The sequence below is a fragment of the Zootoca vivipara genome, chromosome 8 (genome assembly GCF_963506605.1).
Source record: "Zootoca vivipara chromosome 8, rZooViv1.1, whole genome shotgun sequence".
NCBI lineage: Eukaryota > Metazoa > Chordata > Lepidosauria > Squamata > Lacertidae > Zootoca > Zootoca vivipara.
Genome location: NC_083283.1, coordinates 15,760,761 through 15,776,502, shown reverse-complemented (window position 1 = coordinate 15,776,502; position 15,742 = coordinate 15,760,761).

Below are 15,742 nucleotides of genomic sequence, written 5' to 3'. Positions count from 1 at the left end.
CCAGGAATAACCTCTTGCCTCCAGTAAAGGGTCTCCCTCAGTTGGATTCCCCTACTGTAAAAGTTTGCCCTACACACTCTGGCAACTTCTTGGCGCCTCAGGTTACCCTTCTAAGCCTCCTCCGAGTGACTTCAGGACACCAACTACCACCTCCCTGCCTGAGGTGAGTTTTGTCCTCTCTTGAACCACCACGGTTGTGAGTCCTGGTACCTCGCTGGAAAAATAAAGACGGACCTCTTTTTGGCAAAAACAGAGATGAAGATTTATTGTGTTAAAAACATAAGGGTTTCTTTAACGTGTCATTTATTAATTAGCTTTGTTCCAGTTGTACAAAATAAACTCAGTTCAACATTTAACTTTAAGTTTTCCTAGCCTCTTCACTTTCTTCAAACAAACCACCACATCAAAACCACATCCACACCTTCCTCCCTCTCCCTCCTAACTGACCAAAACCGACACTCCCTCCTTTCAAACCGGGCACAGTCCCGCCCCCATCAGAGTTCTATGCCAGTCAGGCTGGAGGTGGGTTAACTCTTTGCCAGCCGGGCAGAAATAAACATTTTAAAAGTGCTTCAATTTGTCACAACATACGTTTCGAGAAGATTGGAAAATGTTTATTGAATATATGGAGGGAATTGTGTACACCTGAAAACGATGGCAGCATTAAGATGAATTCAACAGTGTAAATAAATTTCGATGGGTGTATTCATGGAATACTGAATGGTTTAGTTTATGTAAAATATGCAGGGATTTATGATGTGCAACATGAACCATGGAAAGAGAAGAAGGGAAGTCATTGATATTTTAAGGATGCTTAAATGAGTATTCTAAATGGTAAAACAGAAAATTTAATAAAAAAAATAGAGGGGGTGGGAGAATTGCCAGGGCTGCCATAGAGAGTGGCATAACACAAAATAGGTGCAGCATCTAAAAAAGCAGAAAGAGAGAGGATCGCAGAATGGTGCAGGAATTATTCCCCACCCTCAATAGTGGAAAAGAGGCACCCGTATCAGTCACCAGTGTGCTTGCTCATGGAGAGAAACTCTTTGCACTTCTCCTTTGCTCAGAAGGCAAGGAGGGTATCCACTCATGGCAACCAATGAAATGTGGGAACGTGTAAGGGTGTGTTTTCATTACAGGGGAGACTAAGGTGGTACAAACAGGAACTGAGCCAGAAGAGCAGCTTCTCATGCATTGAGGATTTTTGAATGTGTATTTGCAGGTGTCATAGACACATTGGCACCTCTGGGTGTCATGTTGATGACCCATTGGTCACCATACTATGGGGTGGAGAGAGAGAGAGAGAGAGAGAGAGAGAGAGAGAGAGAGAGAGAGAGAGAGAGAGAGAGAGAGAGACCCATGGTGTACAGAAAGAAAAGCCAGGGAGCTTGGCAAAGGAGCTCAGAGAGACCTGTGATGGTTGTGAAGAGAAAAGGAGAGTCTGTATAAGATGGGTTACAAAAGAAAACACCGAGTGAAAACTGCAACAAAAATACTGTTCTGTGTTAACTCAGCAATGTAGCCTTTTGAATTAATAAAAATGTAATTAATAAAAATGTAAAAGTGGCCTTCAGACTTATTTGAGTTCTACACAACAGGCTTAGATTATGTCCCAGCTATGGTTTTCCCAGTAGTGATGTATGGAAGTGAGAGCTGGACCATCAAGAAGGCTAATCGCTGAAGAATTGATACTTTTGAATTATGGTGCTGGAGGAGACTCTTGAGAGTCTCATGGACTGCAAGAAGATCAACCCTATCCACTCTTAGGGGAATCATCCCTGAGTACTCACTGGAAGGACAGATCGTGAAGCTGAGGCTCCAATACTTTGGCCACCTCATGAGAAGAGAAGAATCCTTGGAAAAGACCCTGATGTTGGGAAAGATTGAGGGCACTAGGAGAAGGGGACGACAGAGGACGAGATGGTTGGACAGTGTTCTCGAAGCTACGAACATGAGTTTGACCAAACTGCAGGAGGCAGTGGAAGACAGGAGTGCCTGGCGTGCTCTGGTCCATGGGGTCACGAAGAGTCAGACACGACTAAACGACTAAACAACAACAACAACAAATGTCCCAGAGTTCTCTACAACACACAGGCAGGTGCTGCTCAGGGGATTTCCGCCAGGTAAGGTGGCATGGATAGTTCAGCTCCCACAGGTAGGAAATTTGGACAACCACTGGCTTAGCTGTAATAGGCCCGTGCCCTTGTGTCATTAGTCAATTGAGCTAAGAGTTGAAACCTAAGGAGTTTTTTCAGCCAATTAAAACTGAACATGTTATGACTAATCCAGGTCACTCAAGCGCTGCTGAATATTCTGAGCCTCTAACCCAGGGGTCCCCAAACTTGCGTGGTGGGTCGGAGGGTGCGGGAGCGCGCAGCTGTGCGCGCCCATGTGCATGTGCAAACACTATTTCTGGCACACTCCCAACCTGGAAAGCACTGGAAATAGCTTGTGCACATGTGCAGAAGCCTCCTCCGACCCGGAAGTACACCGGAAATGACGCTTGCGCGTGCGCACAAGCTATTTCCGTCGCTTTTATGGGTCGGAAGTCGGCAGCCGTGCTGCACCGTGCTGGTAAGAGTGGGCGGCGGCAGCGGACAGCAAGGGTCCCCGGGGGCCGCATAAAAGAGCCTCGGGGGCCGTATGTGGCCCCCGGGCCGTAGTCTGGGGACCCCTGCTCTAACCTCCAATGCTCAGGGCTGGGGAGAACCAGCATCAAACTGGAAAGCAAATAGGAATATCTTCCCAATACCAAGGGAAATTGTTTCACATGGACACCATTCACACAAACTGCAGATGAGCTTTAATTTTGTTCCTGGAGTGTCCAACTTGGGGTGTGTGTGTCAAAAATCACACGATTGAGGGTTCAGTATACAGAAAAAGAAATGGAAGAATTGCACACATCAAGTTAGATGTCAGAGAGAAGATCTGAGGTCTTGGTTTCTCCCCTAACCTCATTGTTTAGTTGAATATTATCGAGGAAGAGGCTTTAACACCTCATCTGTAGTTTGTTCAGGGTGGTGAGAATTGTAAGTCTGCAAGATCAGCACCCATAACAAACTACAGTTCCCAGGGTTCTTTGGGGGAAGCGATGGTCAAAGTGGTATAAAAAGGTAAAGGGGGTTGCGGCGCTCATCTCACGTTATTGGCCGAGGGAGCCAGCGTACAGCTTCCAGGTCATGTGGCCAGCATGACAAAGCTGCTTCTGGTGAACGCAGAGCAGCGCACGGAAATGCCATTTACCTTCCCGCTGTAGTGGTACCTATTTATCTACTTGCACTTTGACGCGCTTTCAAACTGCTTGGTTGGCAGGAGCTGGGACCGAGCAACAAGAGCTCACCCCATCGCAGGGATTCGAACCGCCGACCTTCTGATCAGCAAGCCCTAGGCTCTGTGGTTTAACCCACAGCGCCACCTGCGTCCCGATTCAAAGTGGTATAAGAACACTTTAAATGTATGTTGTGGATGTAAGCTCAGTGTAGCTGTTGTAAAACGGAGGCTATGTGTGTGCCTGGCAGCCTGTACCTCAGCCCTGCCTATAGAATCTGTACCACAGAATAACAAATTGGTATGCCATGATTATTTTAAATGAAAGAGGCAGCCCTACGAAGGAAGTTTTCTACTACAGTCTTCTTTTGTTCTATAACGCGTTTGATGGAAGAATCATCTGGGGCAACTGACGTTTGGAGTCTTTTCACATCAATATTATATTCTCGCTAGTTAGTGACAGCAATTGCCAGCTGCACTCAATTTTGGCCAGCTGTGTAATTTCTCCCAGAGGGAGAACAAAGTCAAAGAGGTGGTAGAACACCACAAAGGAAAAATCCATCCACAGTTGTCATTCTGTCTCCTCATCTGCATGATATTTCATCTCTAACTGTTTCTCTGCGTCCATTATCTCCAACCTGAAAATTGCCTCCTCTTCTCTCAGATCCCTTTCCATTTGTTTCTAAGCTCCCTGTTCCTTCTTGAGGAATCATTTTTGTGTTTTCTTCCTGTTTCTTGGAGTACATATTGAGGTCAAGGGCAAACTTCCAACCAGGGCTGGCACACCCTGTTCCACCCCCGCTGCTGCCGTCACTGGCAGAGAAGCAGGGCTGGCCTCAGCGCTGATTTCCTGCGAGATCTCACCATAATATCGCGAGATTTTGCATGCTTGTGAGATCTTGCGAGATCCTGGTGATTTCTTGTGAGAGCTCGCCAAATCCTGGCACTGATAACAGTGCCACTTCTCTGTTGGTGACGAAAGCAGTCAAGCACCATGGAAGGGCCACCTCAAGGACTTCTGCCACCCAAGGTGGCTGCTTCACCCTACCTCATGGGTGGGCCCATACGTATCTGAAGAAGTGTGCATGCACATGAAAGCTCATACCACTAACAAACTTAGTTGGTCTCTAAGGTGCAGGTGGCGCTGTGGTTAAACCACTGAGCCTAGGGCTTGCTGATCAGAAGGTTGGCGGTTCGAATCCCTGTGACGGGGTGAGCTCCCGTTCCTCGGTCCCAGCTCCTGCCAACCTAGCAGTTCGAAAGCACGTCAAAATGCAAGTAGATAAATAGGAACCGCTACAGTGGGAAGGTAAACGGCATTTCCATGTGCTGCTCTGGTTTGCCAGAAGCGGCTTTGTCATGCTGGCCACATGACCTGGAAGCTATACGCCGGCTCCCTCGGCCAATAATGTGAGATGAGCGCGCAACCCCAGAGTCGGTCACGACTGGACCTAATGGTCAGGGGTCCCTTTACCTTTACCTAAGGTGCTACTGGAAAGAATTTTATTTTGTTTCGACTACAGCAGACCAACACGGCTACCTACCTATATCTATAAGTTCTAACTCAAATTTAAGTTAAGTCTGCTGCAACTGGATTTCTTATGGACTTTGCCAATCCTGAATGTATTGTATTTATGACCATTATGCTCATTTGCCTTCAGTAGCAGTAAAGCTCTGCTGGACGAAATACAATTGCCTCTGGTCTATTTTGGGGGAACTCTGCAACGTGTTTAAGTTGTCCTCCTCCACGGATGACAGAGATGGCAGGGATTGAATGTGGAACCTTCTGCACAGGTGCAAAAATGTCTTATTCTTTTTTTAAAAAAAAATGCGGATTTGTTGTGCAGGGGTTACAGAGCTCTTTTATCCACTTTTACAGCACAAACCTAAAGTTTGGGTGTGCTCTCGAATCCCTTCCAAGAAATACTCCCAGTCTGCGAGTCAGGAGAGGATGTGCGCCTGTGCGGTGTGGTTTGGATGGCTTTCTATCCAAATGGCAAGTGCACCAGAGGATGTGCCCAGAATCTTTCGCAGTGCATAAGGGTTATGCCACAGTTTGGGTGGTTGTGGAAAAGTTGCCCTCAGGGTAAGAAATTTGAACTGTTCCAAACCGACAGATGCTGGTATGGATTGAAAAGGCACTAGCATGAATAAAGTCTGGGTTTTTTTTTTTTTAAAGAAGCCACCTTGGGATTTAACTTTAAAATAAATATTGTATCAGAAGTTAACTGTAATCAGACAGTGGCAGGACTGTGTTAAGAATGAAATTGGAAATCCATAGGCAAGAGAACTGATGGGACCTGCGGGGATACAGATGATAAAATATCAATTTGAATCTCATGATTCTTCTTTGACTGGCACATATTTAATTCCTTCAAAAGAAATAAAATATGTGTACAGGCCTGTCCTTGATTAGAAGCAGATACCTTCCCAGTTCATTCCTGGGGAAAACAGAATATTTTTTTCTCCCCCCCCCTATCCTTTTGTTCTCGCGTACCTTCATCCTTTCACACCATTTTTGTCTTCAAGAGCATATAGGCAGTTTTAAAAAGACGGTGGTGAGCCAAGAAATGTACTTTTAAAAATAAGGTAAATAGCAAGTGTGCTTAGACATGTGGCAGGCTGCATGTGAGGTCCATTTAAATCATGTTCAAATACGTCTTATAATGAATTTTTGCCAACTCCCAACCGGACCCATTGATGATAATGCAAGATGACTCACAAATTCAGCCCCATTTTCTCATTCAATTACTTGTGCAGTGGAAAAAGAGGCTAGAGTTTCATAGCCTCCTTCTCTTTTCAGTAGAGCTTCTAAGATCTTAACTATTAATCTCCCAATTATCAGAATTCATTGCATGTATCTGAGAAGTCTCATTTCAACTAGGGCATATCGCCCAAATGAAAGTTTACAGTGCAGTTCTATATGTGTTTACCTGCAGTTAATCAGACTGAGTTCAGTTGGACTTACACAGGTGTAATTGTGTGCAGGATTTCAGCCTCTATTGATTAGTCATGTGAGTCTTATCTAACCAATTGGATCTACTGTACATAAATTTGTACAATTTTGCACAAATTAGCTCTGACTGTTAGCTAGGCAGATTGAGGCAGAGACAGAGAAGAATCAGGCAGGGGAGGAGAAGCAGAGCCAGGCAGAATCTGATGGGTTTTGTTTTTTTTTGGTTTTTTAAAAAAAACCCCTCAGAAAATGCTGGCTAGTTGAGAAATCTAGTCTTGGGGTGTGTGGTGGCATTGAATCTGTTGTCAGGCTCCAAGGTTGATGAGGAAGGATTGGCAGAGGTCTCATGCAAAAGGAAACCCTTCCTCACAAAACGTCTACAAATCTTTAAGGTTGTTAAAAAGAGTTTGGATTTGATATCCCGCTTTATCACTACCCTAAGGAGTCTCAAAGCAGCTGACATTCTCCTTTCCCTTCCTCCCCCACAACAAACACTCTGTGAGGTGAGTGAGGCTGAGAGACTTCAGAGAAGTGTGACTAGCCCAAGGTCACCCAGCAGCTGCATGTGGAGGAGCGGAGACACGAACCCGGTTCACCAGATTACAAGTCTTCTGCTCTTATCCACTACACCACACTGGCAATCAAGCCAGTGGTATAGTGTGGGGGGTACAGGGGTGGTTGCCCCGGGTACAAAATTGTTAAAGGTGCAACATTTTAACACCCAGTGCTGCCTCAGCACAGCTGTGCACTTCCAGCACATGGGTGCATGCAAACCAGCAAGTGATCTCTCCAGACAATGGAATAACTCTTCTTATCTCTGCGCCTGCAATCTCCTGGGTGATGCGGACGCTGTTAGGCAGCTGAAGGCACATGCACGCTCAGTCCGTTTCCCTTCCTGCCCTCCTGGGCACTGGCAACCCATGCTACGCCACTGCCTCAGGCCCTCTGTTTGGAAGCACCCTTTGACTCACCCTACAGCACAAGTGGCTTAATAGAAAGGGATGAATCTACTTTGTAAAGAGAGCTGGGAATAAGACAAAGCAGCATCAAAAAAGTTGCGCAGCCCCATTTAAAAATTAGATGTGAAGTAGCTCTTAGACAGAGGCCCGAGGGCGCTACAGTTCTTTCAGCAGCAGCTCTGAGGGTATGTCCCCATGTCCCCATGTCCCCATGTACACACCTTGGGCACTGCTCTCAGAGAGCTGCATGCAATAATTTAAACATTGATGGTAAATTACAATCAGGTTTTTAATCCCTCAAATAACAAGGCCTCTATTTAGGTTGGGGAGTTTATGTTTCATGATTGCGTCTGATAAACAGACTGTTGTCTGTTGAACTCCAAAACATTCATTTAAGCCTTTATTACCTTCCCTTGCAAGAACTGATGAATTACTACCCCATTTTAGTAGGCTCTGAGGCTACTCAGTTTTGTCGAGCGACCTAAGCTTTTAACAAAGGGATCCAGTTTGATGATGACAGGCATTGAAAGCACAAAGGAGGATTTCTTGGGAGAAAGAGATTTGAGTGACAAGCAGTCATAAGTGAGGAGCAAATAAGGAGTCGCTCAGTTACCAAGTCCACATGGTCTGCCATGCAGAATACATTTTGTAGAGAACAGCTCACAGTTCTTTCAAGAGGTGACTAGGGACAATTTGAATGTGTTATAAGTATGTAACACCAGAGGGCACCAAAGAGCAAAAAAAAAAGTATGCTATTTTTACATCGCATTTTCTTTTGTTTTGTTTTAGCGATTTAATTTCTGACCTATTTATAGCATCCCCCATGTGTATATCCACCCATAAACTGATTAAAATAAATAAATGAATAAATACTAACTCAACATGTTGCAGAGACACACAAGAGAGGTAGCTATGGTTCTCAGATCACTGGGCTCCCCCAGATTATATCTTTATTCAGCACCCATCCCTATTTGCTTTCACAAATCTTACATGGCAGTCAGTACTATTTTTCTAGAAAAGGTGGTGCCGGAACTCATCATGAATGCCTCCCTCATTCTCTTAGAATGGCAATGGCACCCACCAGAGAAGTGCCTAAACTCAGTTCCTGTAAGATCTAGCTGAAAAAGAGTCCTGACGGTAGTTAGTCTATGTTCTGTCTATACTGAGCATTTGTTGTGATTTGTTTACAGTGTAGTTATGGGCAGTAGGGAGGACTGGTGCTTATTGCAACTGGTAGGAAGGCAGGGAGCCCCAACAGTGGACCCACAACCATGGGTTGAATCACAGCCAATAATTCTAGTTTTCATAGAATTTCCTGCCTCCTTTCACTGAACTGCTTTAAAAAATGCAATGTATGTGGCCTTGCTTTCATTGGTGGAAGAAATCTGGGACTATCAACGCAACAAAAAAATTAACGCTAAGAATTAAATAAACTATCCTATGATCTTTGTTAGGACCAACTCAGCCAGACTGTGGCATAAGACTTTACGGTGGTAAAAATTAGTGCTGACCAAGGTTATTTTTAACTTCTTGATAAGACAGTCAGAATGCAATGCCTACAAAGAGTGCTTCAGTTTATTGCTCTCTCTCCTGCCTCCACCCCACCGGAAGCTAATCTAAATTAGAATCTCCTGAGATCAATAGCTCATATATATTTTTTACAGCAGAGCATTCTAACTGTATCATACAGATTAGATAAATCATCTTCCACCGCACTTGAAAGTTTATAAGTTGCAGGGGTAAAAACTACATCAGAACTGGCATTGGGAGTTAGGAGAAATAGCTATAAAACACCATTTTCCTACAAGTGCTGGCTTTAAAGCATAGCAGCTATTTTGATTGCAAATCCATTCCAAGATCATGGTAGGCCTGCTCTTCTTACAGGATAAACATTACTCTTTATAATATCGCTTGGTGACACGTTGCAGAGTTCTTGGCTGCGTTTGTGAAATGAACAGATCAAGGATCATGCGTGGGATGAAATGGGAGGACATTGAAAGTAAAAACTATGCATTTATAACACAGACACACTGAGAATGCATTATCGTAGATTCAGAAAGCTGTCTGGTGAAGGAAATGGCACAGTCAGTTAGCTGTAGCCTACCTTAGTTCAGGCTCTGGCGGAAAGAGCAGTAGTGGGTCCAATGGTCAAGAAGGCCATTGCATGTGCTGTAGAGGGTGGTGAGGGGCAGATGGGACTCGCAAGCCTGGGAAGGTAGCCCATCTAGGAGAAGGAAAACTCAATACCTTTGGGAGAAGAAAAGGCCAAGGGGTAAACTCTACATCAGGGATCCCCAAACTTACCCGGCTTCGGCCTGGTGCCCACTGCGCCGATCATGCGGCGGGCTGGAGTGCGTGGGAGTGTGCGCCCATATGCATGTGCACACGCTATTTCCGACACTCCTCCAACCCGGAAGTGCGCCGGAAATGATGCTTGCGCATGCGCACAAGCTGTTTCCGACACTCCAGCCACCCGGAAGTGGGCAGCCGTGCCATGTCGGTAAGAGCGGGTGGCGGCAGCGGGCGCCGTGGGCCTTAATTTGGGAAGCCTGCTCTACATGAATCCAGAGTGGAGCCTCTGCTTCCAGCAACTCCTGCAGCCAACTGGTGCCAAATGTATTGCTCTGCTTTCCTTTGGACCACATCAGTGAAACCGAGAGATGACTCTTGTCGTCTGGGCAGCCCACAACCTCCATACACACTGCCCAGGCTTGCACCCCAAGGAGGTTCCTTGGATGCTGCTAATGCATCCGTTTGACTTCACCCCCGGAGGCACACTCCATTGTCTCTTGAGACAGATGGCTGCCAACAACCTTAGTTCGGATCCCTACTCAGAACTACTTCGCAGATTATGTTTTCTTTTGCAGGGATGTAGGAAATAGTTGTTTCCACAGTGGTAGGCCATGTGGTACCCTCCAAATGTTGTGAACTATAACTCCCATCATCCTTGATCACCAGCCATGCTGCCTGGGGGTCAGGGAAAGTGTGATCTGCAGCATCGGATGGGCGTCATGATGCGAAGGGCTGCAGCTCAGTAGGAGAACATTTCATATGCAGATGGCTCCCAGGTTCAATTCCTGACCCCTCCAGGCAGGGGTGGGAATGTTCCCCTGTTTGAAACCCTGGAGAGGCACTGCCAGTCCATGTATGAATGCTCAATAAACAGGTCAACTGGAGGAGCCCCCTATTGTTTAGCCGAGCTGAAATCCGACAACTTCTGGAGTAATATGCTGGGCGACTGATTGGAATTGATAACTCTGTATCTCATCTCTATCACTTTTTTCCAGCTCCAGAAATACCAGGCTTTCGTCTAGGCTGGGGATTTTAGCAATTCTGTGCTACCCATGACAAGAGGAGGGTGCTTAGGGACTAACTATAGTCATCATGGCTAGGTTAGAATAAATTATTATGAATAGCTATGGCTGACTTGGGAGCGATCTGGAAATCACATATAATGAAATCAGCATTCAGGGTCTCAATTTCATTTAGCGATATTTAAAAGTTATAAAAACTCGGAGCATAAATTTACATTACTAGGTCCTAATCACAAGGGAGCCGTTGTTTAGCTCACTGTTTAATTTCCAGATGCTGGGTGTGTGAATTGCATAAAGCACTGTGGTTACAAGTAGATTCAGAGCTGATGAAGCGGCTGGGCCAAAGCCGAAAGGACGCTCAGTTGCGGATATGCCTGGAAGCGAAAGGAAAGTCCGATGCTGTAAAGAAAAATATTGCATAGGAACCTGGAATGTAAGAACCATGAATAGAGGTAAGCTGGATGTGGTCAAAAATGAGATGACAAGAATAAATATCGACATCCTGGGCATCAGTGAACTAAAATGGAAGGGAATGGGTGAATTCAGTTCGGGTGACTATCATATCTACTACTGTGGGCAAGAATCCTGTAGAAGAAATGGAGTGGCCCTCATAGTCAACAAAAGAGTGGCAAAAGCTGTAATGGGATGCAATCTCAAAAATGACAGAATGATCTCGATACGAATCCAAGGCAGACCTTTTAACATCACAGTAATCCAAGTTTATGCACCAACTACCGGTGCTGAAGAAAGTGAAATTGACCAATTCTATGAAGACCTACAACACCTTCTAGAAATGACACCAAAGAAGGATGTTCTTCTCATTACAGGGGATTGGAATGCTAAAGTAGGGAATCAAGAGATAAAAGGAACAACTGGCAAGTTTGGCCTTGGAGTTCAAAATGAAGCAGGGCAAAGGCTAATAGAGTTCTGTCAAGAGAACAAGCTGGTCATCACAAACACTCTTTTCCAACAACACAAGAGACGACTCTACACATGGATATCACCAAATGGGCAGCATCGAAATCAGATTGATTATATTCTCTGCAGCCAAAGATGGAGAAGCTCTATACAGTCAGCAAAAACAAGACCTGGAGCTGACTGTAACTCAGATCATCAGCTTCTTATAGCAAAATTCCAGCTTAAACTGAAGAAAGTAGGAAAAACCACTGGGCCAGTAAGATACAATCTGAATCAAATCCCTTATGAATACACAGTGGAAGTGAGGAACAGGTTTAAGGATTTAGATTTGGTGGACAGAGTGCCTGAAGAACTATGGATGGAGGCTCGTAACATTATACAGGAGGCAGCAACGAAAACCATCCCAAGGAAAAGGAAATGCAAGAAGGCAAAATGGCTGTCCAACGAGGCCTTACGAATAGCGGAGGAGAGGAGGCAAGCAAAATGCAAGGGAGATAGGGAAAGATACAGGAAACTGAATGCAGATTTCCAAAAAACAGCAAGGAGAGATAAGAGGGTCTTCTTAAATGAGCAATGCAAAGAAATAGAGGAAAACAATAGAATGGGGAAAACCAGAGATCTGTTCAAGAAAATTGGAGATATGAAAGGAACATTTCGTACAAAGATTACCATAATCAAGGACAAAAGTGGTAAGGACCTAACAGAAGCAGAAGACATCAAGAAGAGGTGGCAAGAATACACAGAGGAATTATACCAGAAAGATATGGAGGTCTCGTACACCCCAGGTAGTGTGGTTGCTGACTTTGAGCCAGACATCTTGGAGAGTGAAGTCAAATGGGCCTTAGAAAGCACTGCTAATAACAAAGCCAGTGGAAGTGATGATATTCCAGCTGAACTATTTAAAATTTTAAAAGATGATGCTGTTAAGGTGCTACACCCAATATGCCAGCAAGTTTGGAAAACTCAGCAATGGCCAGAGGATTGGAGAAGATCAGTCTACATCCCAATTCCAAAGAAGGGCAGTGCCAAAGAATGCTCCAACTACCGCACAATTGTGCTCATTTCACACGCTAGCAAGGTTATGCTTAAAATTCTACAAGGCAGGCTTAGGCAGTATGTGGACCGAGAACTCCCAGAAGTGCAAGCTGGATTTCGAAAGGGCAGAGGAACCAGAGACCAAATAGCAAACATGCGCTGGATTATGGAGAAAGCTAGAGAGTTCCAGAAAAATGTCTACTTCTGCTTCATTGACTATGCAAAAGCCTTTGACTGTGTCGACCACAGCAAACTATGGCAAGTTCTTAAAGAAATGGGAGTGCCTGATCACCTCATCTGTCTCCTGAGAAATCTCTATGTGGGACAAGAAGCTACAGTTAGAACTGGATATGGAACAACTGATTGGTTCAAAATTGGGAAAGGAGTAAGACAAGGTTGTATATTGTCTCCCTGCTTATTTAACTTATATGCAGAATTCATCATGCAAAAGGCTGGACTAGATGAATCCCAAGCAGGAATTAAGATTGCCGGAAGAAATATCAACAACCTCAGATATGCAGATGACACAACCTTGATGGCAGAAAGTGAGGAGGAATTAAAGAACCTTTTAATGAGGGTGAAAGAGGAGAGCGCAAAATATGGTCTGAAGCTCAACATCAAAAAAACCAAGATCATGGCCACTGGTCCCATCACCTCCTGGCAAATAGAAGGGGAAGAAATGGAGGCAGTGAGAGATTTTACTTTCTTGGGCTCCTTGATCACTGCAGATGGTGACAGCAGTCACGAAATTAAAAGACGCCTGCTTCTTGGGAGAAAAGCAATGACAAACCTAGACAGCATCTTAAAAAGCAGAGACATCACCTTGCCGACAAAGGTCCGTATAGTTAAAGCTATGGTTTTCCCAGTAGTGATGTATGGAAGTGAGAGCTGGACCATAAAGAAGGCTGATCGCCGAAGAATTGATGCTTTTGAATTATGGTGCTGGAGGAGACTCTTGAGAGTCCCATGGACTGCTAGAAGATCAAACCTATCAATTCTTAAGGAAATCAGCCCTGAGTGCTCCCTGGAAGGACAGATCGTGAAGCTGAGGCTCCAATACTTTGGCCACCTCATGAGAAGAGAAGAATCCTTGGAAAAGACCCTGATGTTGGGAAAGATTGAGGGCACTAGGAGAAGGGGACGACAGAGGACAAGATGGTTGGACAGTGTTCTCGAAGCTACGAACATGAGTTTGACCAAACTACGGGAGGCAGTGGAAGACAGGAGTGCCTGGCGTGCTATGGTCCATGGGGTCACGAAGAGTCGGACACGACTAAACGACTAAACAACAACAACAACTGTGGTTAAATCACTGAGCCTAGGGCTTGCTGATCAGAAGGTTGGCGGTTCGAATCCCTGTGACGGGGTGAGCTCCCGTTGCTTGGTCCCAGCTCCTGCCAACCTAGCAGTTCGAAAGCACGTCAAAATGCAAGTAGATAAATAGGAACCGCTACAGCGGGAAGGTAAACGGCGTTTCCATGTGCTGCTCTGGTTTGCCAGAAGCGGCTTTGTCATGCTGGCCACATGACCTGGAAGCTATACGCCGGCTCCCTCAGCCAATAATGCGAAATGAGCGCGCAACCCCAGAGTCGGTCATGACTGGACCTAATGGTCAGGGGTCCCTTTACCTTTACCTTTAGCCTAGAAATTCTGGGCCAGGGGGTGGGCAGAGAGAAAGGCAAGTACAAAGGAGGGCAAGTTGGCTTTAACAGTTACATGGAAGAAAGCAAGTCAGTCAATAGGCCAAAGGTGGGGGATGTTTTCAGCCCAAGAACTTCATTTCTTCTTGGAGAGCCTTCTGGGGCCCACATGCCAGTTCTGGGCAGTGCCAGAGGCAAAAGTATGTGGCACAATGAAAATATGACTTGGGGAGAACACTTTGGTGCAGCTGACATAGCAGTTTAACTCAACAATCGATTCTCTTTCAAATGGCAACAACAACCACTGCCCATAGATATTGAAGCAGTTTACAATATGGAAATTTAAAGCACACAATCAAAATACCTAGCTGTCAGAGGTGTCTGCGGCTACTCTTGAGTAAAGACGCTCCACTCCGTCTTGTCTTTCAGAGTTTTATTGTGCATATTATTGACAGTGCAAAGATATCAGCAAACATGACTTCCTAGTCCGTGTCAGAACCCCGCAATGGCTTCTTCTGGGTTCTCGCCAGCATAAAAGCCTGGGCACCCCAAAGCGCCGCCCCCTGGCCCTACGGGTGGGCGCGCGCCTCAATTTGGGCATCAGAGGGAACGGTCTCCTTTCTGGCGGTCCTGTGTCCGACATCTCTCCAGACTCCTCCCCCCCCCGGCCCTCTCTCATAGTGGTGCTGAAGCTCCGATACCTGAAAGAGCCCTCTCTCCTGCCCGCTCACTTCCTCATTCCTTTCTCCTGACCCGCTGCTTGTGCTGATGCTGGGTGAAGAGCTTGTCAGGATGACAGGGGGCGGCTCTCTGTAGGGTGTCCCCCTGACACTAGCTATGCAATAAGCATGGTTTCAGATGATCTACATTTTTAAAAATCCAGATGCATAAATATGCAATATCCATAATAACCATAGCTATGTAATTTAAGACTGGAGAAACTGACTAGGCAGTATGATAGAAGATGCCTTATACCAAGTCAAATCATTAGATTGGTCCATCTAATTCAGTATTGCCTTCTCTGCAATACTCTGCTCTGCAACCATCCTCCTGCTTGACCACTGGCCATGGTGGTTTGGGGCTGATGAGAGCTGGTGTCTAACAGCATCCCTGGTCAGCATCACCTTCCCTTAACTTGATGTCTTCCAGATGTTTTGCAACAAACAAAAAACGGCCATCAGCCTCAGCCAGCATGGCCAAAGCCTGAGATTATAGGGGTTGTGCTCAAACTTCTGAAGGGCATCAGTTCTGGGAAGACTGTGCCTCTGGAATGAGTAGACCAGTCCTGTCCCAGAGCAGAGAGGGGAAAAGGTTGGAGAGAACAAACCAAACTTGCCTTCAAGAGGGTAGTAAAGAGGTAGCCTAAGCAACACAGAGGCAGCAGGGCCTCTGCATTGAAGGAGTGCTAAGTCCAAATGCAGGGATGTAAGAAAGCATCATTTTCTATTTCGCCCCTGTATTCATCACATGCATCACTGTTTCCGTTCCACTGCTGTTCAACTTCTGCCAAAAATAACTGTCTCACAGCACTCTGGCGAAATTATGTAATTTACACAGATAACTATGTTGATCACATAAACCATGTTGTCTTTACATTATTCCACCCCATTCATTTCAATGCAAAGGAAACACAATACAAATGGAGGAATGTAA